We start from the raw sequence: 9,809 nt of genomic DNA, 5'->3' as shown, positions 1-9,809 counted from the left end.
CCCCCACATATGATTCTAAATTATCTGCTGATAATGTAAATAGAGTCATGTGACTTCTTGTCTAAAACTCCTTATTGGGTACCTTTCCTACTAAAATAAAATCCAAACACTTACCTGACTTAAAAGGAACTGTATGATCTAGTTCTCCTTTATTCAAGGTCACCTCTGCCACTTTATTTATGATCCGTACACATGGGTCTTCTTATGGGATCATTCTGATCCTCTCACATTGATGCAGGAGAGCGAGGTTCTTGTCTCACGGGAGTTGAAGAATGAATCTGCGGACAAAGGAGAGTGAGTAAAGTGACAGAGTTTTATTAAGCAAGGATACAGAAAAAGTTCTCAGGAGTGAGAGGGGTCTGGACAGTGTTGCCCCTGAGGGCAACCTTTTTAAGGTTGGTCTTTTATAGAAAGTTAACCAGGGAACTTAAATCTCTTTGACTTCTCTACTTGACAGCACCTTTGTGTAAGCAGGACTAGCCATAACATCTTTAATGGCTTACTTCTTTTTAGGGTCTGTTTATTTTCTGTTGGCCACAGGAGACTGTCATCAATAAAACTCCCACCTCGGACACCTAGGGCAGGGTGGTCTGGAGTCTTACCTTTCCTCTCATTTCCTTATACCTCCGCATTTTTGGGATTTCTGTGAGCCTGATCATGGAGTCCGGTATCTATCTCTACCTACCTAGCTCTGTCTGTCCCTTTCTCAACATCTCAAATATATTATTTCTTAACATGTGTCTGTAAAAATAATTTTATTTTTTTTAAAGATTCTATTTACTTATTTGGCAGACGGAGGGAAGGAGAGAGAGAGAGAGAAAGAGAAAGCACAAGCAGGGAGAGCTCAGGCAGAGGGAGAGGCAGGCTTCCTGCNGAGCAGGGAGCCCAATGCCAATGCTGCTGGATCCCAGGACCCTGGAATCATGACCCAAGCCGAAGGCAGACGCTTAACCGACTGAGCCACCCAGACATCCCAAATAATTTTATCTTCGAACATTCTTTCTTATACCTTTATATAACTGAACCCTTAATCTGTTTTAGATTTTAGCTCAATTTTTTTCTTTACAAAAATTCTTTCCATCATTAGCCTTTCAAACTTAGACCATCTTTCTTCCACCGTTATAATCATCTATCTCAGATTCTTATGTTTTTTTCCTTCATAACTTTAATTATTTTATATTTTATATTGCTCTAGTATTTTTTACTATTTCCTCCACTAGAATGGTAGCTATATGGGGGCAAGGGCTAGATCTGTCAGTTCACAGACACACCTCAGTTAGCTCAGTACGTGCCAGGAAGGAGACAATTACTTTGTATTTCCTGCATGAAAATAAAATTCTTACTAAAATAGAATTCCTCAGAGTTTCTGCTGACCAGGTATTAAACTGTTAATAACAAAATAGAGTCCACTCTATTCACATCACTGTTTATAATAGCACTTGGAGAAGTTACTTACCATAGGACTTTAAAAAGACCACAAAATAACGTGCTAAGAATGGTTCACATTTTCTGATAATAGAAAGTTAACTAGATTTGATTCCACATACAATATGTAAGAAATTAAAGACTCTGCCAAGTTTCCTGCTACAAAATTGTAGGGATATGCTTTTCAAAGGCACTGGCGAAGACCCCTAAGCAACAGGGCTAGATGTCTGCAGGTAGAGCAAGGATCCGTCTTCTATAATCATCTGCCATTGTTCCCTTCTAAGTTACCTTCGCTGGGGTATCTACTTCTCGCTTCAGGGGACTCATTACTAAATACAGCAAGTCTTTTATCATTGTCTGAGTCCTGTAAGAACTGAATTTTTATAAATTGATTGTTATGGAAGACTTCTTTTCTTTTTAATATCTTCTGCTTAAAACTAGCTACGTGTTTTACATTTGAAAGAAAGTAGCTGCGTGATACCGAAGTTCTCGTTTTTTCTCTAACCTGAGAAGTGTGTCTATGTGGGGGGTGGGGGGTGTGGAGCTGTGTTTCCTACTGTAATCAGCAGCCTCTGCTACCGGGTGATAGGAGAGGCGTTTTAAATCTCTTTGATGAAATGAGCCATTTTCTGCTTGGTCTGGGCTTAAAATGGATCCCCCATTGTGCAGCAGCAAAAGCATCATTATACATCTTGCATAACACTGTTAAATTTCCCTCTAAGAAATGCAAGGAAAATGTTAGAGCAGTGTGTTTAATCACTACATGGCAAATATTGCGCTGGCATCCCAGTATTTACTTACTTTAAAAAATACGTTTTAAGTGAAAAACATTCATATTACAAGAGCAATTTAAAAACTTAATAGCACCAGGCTACGAATTCTTATTTGTGCTTCTACCTTTAATACCTTTAATGGATTTGGACATAAACAATATATAGCTTTATAAACAAATGACTGATTATCATATTATGCTTACCAACATATAACTGAAGAAATGTACAAATCGAGAGAGTGCAAAGACTCTACATAAGCGTCCAAAAAAACTTTCTAAGGGGAGAAACAATTAGGTATTTAGTCAAGTAATAAAGAACAAGATACTAAAGACCACAGGGAAAAATGTGAAAAACAAAGCGGACAGCTTTTGTCATAGCAACAATATAATTAAGGACGTAAACAAGACCTAATCTCAGAATTTATTCTAGGTATTAAATAGGCTGCAGAAAATTTCCTAATTTATTTCCTAATAGAACTCATATTAATTAGGCAAGTAGATTAATACCTACACAGTGACTGCGTTCTGGGCACACAGTAGGAACACAGGCTAACAAGAACACAGGAAGTTGGGAACAAGGTAGGAGGACTGGTAAGTGAACATAGCAAGAGAGGAAATGGCACACTCTACTTCAGCGCTCCTACGACTTATTCGTATCAGAGTCACGTGAAGGGATTGTTCCAATGCAGATGGCTGGGCTCCATCCCCAGAGTTTCTGATTTAGCAGGTCTGGGATGGGACACATGCATTTCCCTCTCTAACGAATCCCCAGGTGCTGTTGCTGTTGCTCACCTGGGACCACACTGAGACCTGTGAGCCGGTTAAAGAGAGTTCAACACAACACGTGCTAATGTTAGCACAGCCCCAGGGATCAGTAGCACTGTATTCAATGTGCGAGGAGGAACAGTGAACAAGGTCAGAAGTCGGGAGATAAGGAAGGGCTGAAGAAACCGAATTAAATTTGCGATAAGGCAATATTTTCCAGGATTTGAGTTGTTGAACAAACCAGAGGTTCAAAACTCTCAGGGAGTGTTGGGCCAGCTTAGATATTGAGCTAGACGCTCCATTGGCTAGAATTATAGGCTTTTCGTGAAAAGTCTTGGGGCACCTGGGTGGCTCAGTCGTTGGGCATCTGCCTTCAGCTCAGGTCGTGATCCCAGGGTCCTGGGTCGAGCCCTGCATCGGGCTCCCTGCTCCGTAGGAAGCCTGCTTCTCCCTCTCACACTCCCCTTGCTTGTGTTCCCTCTCTCACTGACTCTGTCAAGTAAATAAAATCTTAAAAAAAGAAAGAAAAAGAAAAGAAAAATCTTAATGAGACTATTCGAACAGTAGAATTTCAAGTGCGTCTGCTGTTTCATACATTTAGTNNNNAAGAGTGTGTGGTTCATGAAACTCATAGGTTTACATAGGTATCTGCTATACAAATTAGCTTGAATGGTGTGTAAGCCATTGGCTGGATCCACAGCCGAGTATATGGTCACTGCCTAGGGTCGCTGTTGACCAGCAGGCCGGCATCCGTGAGGAAGGCTGAGCATGGGGGAGAGCACGGTGATGATAAATGGGAAGTCAGCACACATCTCTGAATCTGTTAGTCACCACGCCTAACCTCGACAATTATCTTTTAAGGAGGATAGTCACTGTTGCTATTATGCATTCCAAACCACTCCTGAGTTTCTCTTTTGGCTAATTTTAATTCAGAGACATAGAGGAAGGGGAGTTTCAAAAATTCAATTTCCACCACAACCAAGCCACAGAGAACAGTCCACTACAGTCTACACCTTGTCCGCTGGGTATTCACACGCATCATTGTAGCCGTGTGTAACTTCCAAGTAAACACAACAGGTTTTAACTAACACAATGCAACTGTCCCACATTAAGCCCCAAACATGCTAACCTACTCCCCCAAAAGAGGATACACAAAATGTTACTTTATTCACCTAGAAGCGATGTCATACTCCCTTTTGATATTTTCTAACTTTGATATCTTCTTACCTAAATACCAAAAGTCATACTCCCTTTTGATATTTTCTAACTTTGATATCTTCTTACCTAAATACCAAAAATATAAGATGAGTCACTATTAACACATCAACATACCTTTGCGTTAACAATAAAGGAACAGGAGTGAAAAAATAAAAAGAATAATAATTGACACACACACATAGACAATTTTTTTTCAAATACACACACATATGTATACACACACACACACACACACAGAGCAAGGAAGAACCAGCTGTAACCGCTAGTCCTCCCTGCTGCAAGTATCGTGTGGTCATAGCTGGTACTGATAATTTCCATTTTATGCTAACAATTTCCTATTTCCTTTGGCCTCAGAAAGCCCCTCAGATGACTATGGTTTCTTAACTGGCACAGGAACCCCAAGCTTTATTCCTTAAGAGTCTGTACCATTAAGGATCCTGACTATTTGATTTGCAGTTTGCCGTTGTCATCACAAAGTATAGGAGTAAGACTTTTGCATTTCATTCATTCTCCCTGCTTGCGTGTGTAGCCTCAGCCACGTCCCCTTAAGAGCTGGGAAAGGGGCTGAGAAAGGAGATGGTGGATAAAGAAAAAAAATTATGAAATAAACTAATCACGAGCCTTGTAGTGACCAGTGATGATGAGGTGTCGTGAACCAAGGCAGACGATTAACTCAATTTACAATATTTGAAGCTAAAAAATGTTACAGGACAAACCCAGGATTTTATTTATTTATTTGAGAGAAAGAGAGAGTGAGCGAGGGAGGGAAAGCATGAGCAGGGGTAGGGGCAGAGGGAGAGGGAGAAGCAGACTCCCCATTGAGCAGGAAACCTGACGCAGAGCTCCAACCTAGGACTCATGACCTGAGCCAAAAGCAGCTGCTTAACGGGCTGACTGAGCCATCCAGGCGCTCTCAAACACAGGTCGTAACATGGAATAAGTGATCAAGAAAGATGAATGTGCTAAAATGGAGTCTCCATCAAGAGAGGGACTGTCTGTGTAAGACAGTAAACAAAGCAACAACATACCCTGAAAAGGGAGAACCTGACTTGATTTTCTAGGCCCCCAGATTGTAGCACTGCTGTATTTCTTGCGTTAATCAGAATTGGCTCAGGAACTGGGTCAGTACAAGGCATTGTAGAGATTGTATTGATGAAGCAAATGTAGAAAGCTGAAAACAAAAGGAACAGAGGGAGTAAAACATATTGGGACTGACAATTACCTTTTTTTCTTCTTCATTTGCGTATCTGGCTCGCACAGATCCTGGTGAAAAATTAAAATGAATAATTCTTTAGCATAAATTATAGATTAATTCTTCTGATAGTCTAGCATAAACTAAATAACTAATTTGCAATCCATTTTATAATGCCATAGGGTTCTTAGCTTGAGGCCCTGGCTATTTAATTTTTGCATATTTTAATAATGAATAAAGTCCTACAATGTTTACTGCGTCCTTCTCTGGCTTGCAGAACTTAGATCTTTGTCTTTTTCATGAATTACAGCGGCTCTGCTGTCATTAGCCTTTTTCAGTTGTGAACACCTGGAACATCTGAGCTGTCCTTTGCAGCATGGTATCTTAGTACATATGATTATGCATTAGCCCCCAACTTTATATCTTCCAAATGCTTTATTAGTTGCTGTTAAAAAACCAACCTGTAAATCATCTCTGGAATATTATCTTTTTTTTTTTTCTTGTTTGTAAAGGGAATAAAGCAACAGATAAACTAAGCAGCTTGCGATCATAGCAGGAACACCAGAGGCAGAAATCTCTATTTCTCTGAAGTGAACGCACTCGATGTACTACCCACAATGTACCTCAAAATCTGAGCTATTTTTAGAGAAATGAAAAGTTGAAAATAACCAAATCGATATTACAGATAGAGTCATTATTCTAGATTCTTCAGTAGTTCCCTCTACTCATCGTTTCCAAGAAACCTGCGGTTTTACTCTGTATCTATTAAGCATTTTCCAACTCTTCAGTTTTCTTTATCTTTGTAAACATAGTTGCTGGTTGGAGAAAAATTGAGCAGTCTGAAGTGTTACTTTTTTTTTTCTCCCCAGCGTATAAACATGGCCAAACCTATGACTATTTTTAGGTTAGCGTTTCTTTCAAATTCGTACTGTCTGATTTATTTTACTCCCAACCTGATCTCAACTACTCTACATTGCTCTGCACTGTTCTACCAAATACAAATCTAATATTTCACTGTAATGTATTATTCTATTCTGTAGCTCTCAGCTGTGCAGCAAGGCATCAGATGTTTTAGCAAGGTCTTTAACTGAACTGCGAACTACAAACCAGGTGGAAAAGCACAGATTTACAAAACTCCAAAACCGAGTATAACTCAAATATTAATTTCTTGCTGAAACATAAACAGAGCTGTTATTATTTTCTTATTAAACAGCCATTTAGAATGTCAGTTTTCAGTAGAACTAAGCCGATATTATTATTTTTTATTCTGTTGAACTAGAGGATCAATTATTTTTTTCTGGTCTTTGAACTATTCCTCCAGCAAGTCTTTTCATTCTTGCTCCTACACTCGGTATCCTAACACAGACCCTAATCTCCATGCTTAATTACTATTAGGGTGTTCTAGTTTCTTTTCCCGGAGTTCTTTAAGCAAAATAGTGCTCAAATAAATATACTAAACCCCTCTCGTCATATCGTTCCCTTGAGGCAACACTTTTAAGGCCTTGTAACACATTTTTATCAATTTGAATTGCTCAGGAACATATTAATTCTTATCCCATCTAATCCCACTCTGTCGATTCTGTCTGTACTAAATGCTTTATAATTAGGTTATTTCTATTTTGTAAAGAGTCAACTGAGACTCAGGGAGAAGTTAAAAATCTTGAAAATGTCACTCATCTAGAAAGTGGGGGAGCCATAATTTGATGCAAAATGTTTTTGTTTTTAATTTATGCTTTTCCCATGACCTTCTTCATATGTCATTATCTGTATGCTTTTTTTTTTTTGTAATGAAAAACCCTAATCAAACTCTATTTAAAAACAAAGTAATGCGTTTTTTGCAACAAAAGTGTAGTTTCTAGACTGGGCTGGTACAAAGACTCAGCATGTCCAGGACCTCATTAACTGTGATCCATTTCACAGCTCTCTGTGAGGAATGCTCCACTCACGGTCCCATGATGGTTCTTATACCTCATTATTTACATATGTGTATGAATGACTATGTTTGAGAGATTAGGGTAGGACCAGAAGAAGTCAGATGCCCATCACTGAATAAAGCAATATGGACAATATTGACTTAGGCTTGAATCACATTCCTTGCACCTTGCTCGAATAGTGAAATCAAACTACACAATGTATAATTTGAGCAAGGAAATGTGGACACCTGGATAAAAATTGATATGTTCTTATCTGTGGAAGAGGAAACGTATGCCAATCAATTAAACCCACCAAATGCCTACTCTCTGACAATACATGAAACTTGCCTTTGCAAGCCGACCTCTGTCAGTTGCAAAAACCTTCTTTGATGATTCCTACTTCCATCACTTTGCTCATGATGTCTATACTAGAAAATTCTCATCCTTTCCTATAACCTGCCAAATCTACTTATGTTTTCAACCCTAAATTAAGTCCTATGATCTTTATGAAAACTCTCTTAATCATCCTATTCTTGCTCGCCATGTGCCACTGAACTGCTATAGAATTTGTAGTCATCATAGGTCTTTAAAATAGTCTTTGAAGAAATATTTCATATTTATAATTTATGTGACCCTACTTAGATTGTAAGAGCCTGTTGAGTCCTGCTCCATTTTTACTATGGTGGTTTAGGCAAGTTACTTAACCTTCTGAGTCTTATCTCTAAGACAAGCATAATAATAAGATTTACCTCATGGTGGTGTTGTTGGGAGGGATAATTTATACACCACGTGTAAAATTTTGATAGCTATTCCAGATATAAATTAAATGTACAGAAAACTTTGACTGTTTTGCTAGCCTCTTTACAATGAAGATGATGTCCAGTGGAGTGGTAGTTATGTACTTAGTACATGCTCAATGAATGTATCTTGGATTTACCAAAGCTCAACTATTGTTCGATATGGTAAAATTGCCTTTTGAAACACATTGGTTTAGAGGGCAAATAAAACAAGACACATGTTACAAACTGAATGTTTGTGTTTCACTAAGATTCATATATTGAAACCTAATCCCCAGTGTGAGTCCTTTCCAGAGGTGATTAAGTCATGAGGGTAGAGCCCTCATGAATGGGATGAATGCCCCCCTAAAAGTGACCCCACAGAGCATCCTTACCCCTTCCATCATGTGAGAACACCATAAGAAGGCAGCCATCTAGAACTAGAAAGCAGGCTTTTACTAGACACCAAATCTGCCTATGCCTTAATCTTGACTTCCCAGCCTCCAGAATGGAGGGAAATAGGTTTCTATTTATCAGCTACCCATCTTTGGTGTTTTGTTGTAGTAGCCCAAACAGACTACGACACTGACAAAAGAAGAAAACAGGAGGGAGAATATTTACACCAAAGCAGAATTATAGAAGGAGAACGTGAATATTAATGATGAAAAGTCCCAATTAAAAATTACATTTTTCTATTTCATTATTTATGTAAACACTATATTTTTAATTAATTTTTAAAAATTTTTTAGGAAAAAACACAAGACTTTATTATTCCCACTAATAGGGCAGGTCTCCGCAGGATGAAGGCGGAAATTCTGATGGCGGGGAGGGGACCCCTACTTGCCAGCGATGAGCCAGTTGACAGGACAACGATGACCCAGTCCCCACACAGGAACATCTTGGAGATGGGGTCCTTCTGACTGGCTTGGACTTCTTCTCGCCCTTGCCACTCTTGGGGACCTTGGTCCACATCTCCTTCACATTTTCCAGCACCATGCTGCAGTGCCTGTCGGCAGCCTTCATGTAGCCCAGAAGCTTCTTCTTCATGTGGCTGCTGATGAGCACTTGGGTGCTGTTCTTGACTGATGGTGTGAGCACAGAGAGTGGACCAGGGTTAAACTCTTCCTTCTCCTGCTTCTTCAGCTCCTCTGGGATCATCTCACTCTTGGGCTTGTTGAGGACGCCCATGGTTGTAGTGGCTGTCCTCCAGGTCAGTGCCATCTCCCCACGTTGCTCTAAACACCGTAGGTTTAGAGCAATTTTAAATTCACAGCAAATCCAAGAGGGAAAGGTACAGAGGTTTCCCATATGCTGTCTGTCCCTGCACATACATACCCTCCCTGTTATCAATATCCCCCCCTAGAGTAGTACATTTATTACAATTGATGAACCTACATTGACACATCATAATCACCTAAAGTCCATAGTTTTTCTTAGGATTCACTGTTGGTATTATACATTCTATGGGTTTAGACAAGTGTATAATGACATGTATCCATCATTAGGGTTTCATACAGAGCATTTTCATTGCCCTAAAAATCCTGCGTGCTTTGCTTATTCATCCCTCCTCCTCCCTCCAATGTCTGACAACCACTGTTCTTTTTACCATCTCCACAGTTTTACCTTTTTCAGAATGTCATATAATTGGAATTGTACAATATACAGCTTTTCCAGATTGACTTCTTTCCCGTGGTAATATACAGTTAAGATTCTTTCATGTCTTGTCATGGACTGATAGTTCATTTCTT

At 39.3% G+C, this 9,809-nt stretch overlaps 1 pseudogene; it reads right to left on the bottom strand.

Moving 5' to 3' along the window:
- Window positions 1-8,806: 8,806 nt before the first annotated feature.
- On the bottom strand, window positions 8,807-9,335 carry LOC103672787 (annotated as a pseudogene).
- Window positions 9,336-9,809: the final 474 nt, after the last annotated feature.

The sequence above is a fragment of the Ursus maritimus genome, unplaced genomic scaffold, assembly GCF_017311325.1.
Source record: "Ursus maritimus isolate PB19 unplaced genomic scaffold, ASM1731132v1 scaffold_8, whole genome shotgun sequence".
Classification (NCBI taxonomy): domain Eukaryota; kingdom Metazoa; phylum Chordata; class Mammalia; order Carnivora; family Ursidae; genus Ursus; species Ursus maritimus.
Note: the sequence above shows the minus strand (reverse complement) of the source record. Positions and strands in the feature narration are given on the sequence as shown.